The 701-nt window shown below is 44.4% G+C and overlaps 1 non-coding gene across 1 annotated transcript; it reads right to left on the reverse strand.

The window, feature by feature from the left end:
• Positions 1–245: 245 nt before the first annotated feature.
• LOC148564234 (small nucleolar RNA R71) lies at positions 246–349 on the reverse strand. The gene has a single exon (XR_015884971.1). It is a non-coding gene; the product is annotated as a small nucleolar RNA R71 (small nucleolar RNA).
• Positions 350–701: the final 352 nt, after the last annotated feature.

The raw sequence follows: 701 nt of genomic DNA on the forward strand, positions 1-701 counted from the left end.
ACTGTTCGTTTGGAGGAGGTGTTCAAGAAGACCCCAATTAACATTTGACCACCTTCCTGAGAATATGTGACACAGTGAAATCTAATGGTGTCCATCCTGACGCCTATAGACTGCTCTTATTTCCTTTCTCACTCAGGGACAAAGCAGCCAAGTGGCTGGAATCATTTCCAAGGGAGAGCTTGACAACTTGGGAGGATTTGGTGAACAAATTCTTAGCAAGATTTTACCCTTCTCAACGAATCAATAGGCTGAGAGCTGAGGTTCAAACTTTCAGGTAATAAGATGGTGAGACTCTGTATGAAGCATGGGAGAGGTTCAATGACTTAACAAGGAGGTGTCCACCTGACATGTTCAACGCATGGGTCCAGCTGCACATTTTCTATGAAGGGCTCTCTTATGAGTCAAATAAGGCCACTGACCATTCATCTGGAGGATCCTTGAACAAGAAGAAAACCATTGAGGAAGCCATAGATGTTATTGAAACAGTAGCAGAAAATGACTACTTCTATGCTTCCGAAAGAGGGAACACAAGAGGAGTGATGGAGCTAAACAATGTAGATGCTCTGTTGGCCCAAAACAAACTCATTACCAGCAGCTGGCTGACCTCACCAAGAAGATGGAGAGGAACCAAGTAGCAGCAATCTCATCTTCATCAACAATCCAAGAAGGAGTGAATGAAGAAGCAGAGGGGAGTCAGGAGC

This window comes from Arachis ipaensis, chromosome B5 (assembly GCF_059453495.1).
Source record: "Arachis ipaensis isolate K30076 ecotype BB chromosome B5, ASM5945349v1, whole genome shotgun sequence".
In the NCBI taxonomy this organism is placed as follows: Eukaryota; Viridiplantae; Streptophyta; class Magnoliopsida; order Fabales; family Fabaceae; genus Arachis; species Arachis ipaensis.